This window comes from Penaeus monodon, chromosome 25 (genome assembly GCF_015228065.2).
Source record: "Penaeus monodon isolate SGIC_2016 chromosome 25, NSTDA_Pmon_1, whole genome shotgun sequence".
Lineage (NCBI taxonomy): Eukaryota > Metazoa > Arthropoda > Malacostraca > Decapoda > Penaeidae > Penaeus > Penaeus monodon.
Genome location: NC_051410.1, coordinates 40576982 through 40577314, shown reverse-complemented (window position 1 = coordinate 40577314; position 333 = coordinate 40576982).

The following is a 333-nucleotide window of genomic DNA, read 5'->3' as shown; positions in this document are numbered from 1 at the left end:
TCCAGGATCGTAAATAGAACCCACGATAAGCATCCTTTTTAATCAGTATTTTACACGAACGCCCATTTAACGGAGGGAGCCTCGCCCAGACACAATAAAAACCCATCATTATATGACCATTATTATCACGTCCGTATAACTATCTGCCTTCGCTCGCTCCCCTATGCGATGTACACGTATAATGGAGGTGCGTCCGGCAAAAGGCTCTAATTCTGTGATTTATGTCGAATAATTGGATGTCTCAATTTATCATGCAACCTTTGACCTGCCCGACAAATATGAGAAAATAGTATTTGCGAAGGGAAGGCGTAGGAATGAAGAGGGAGAATGTGT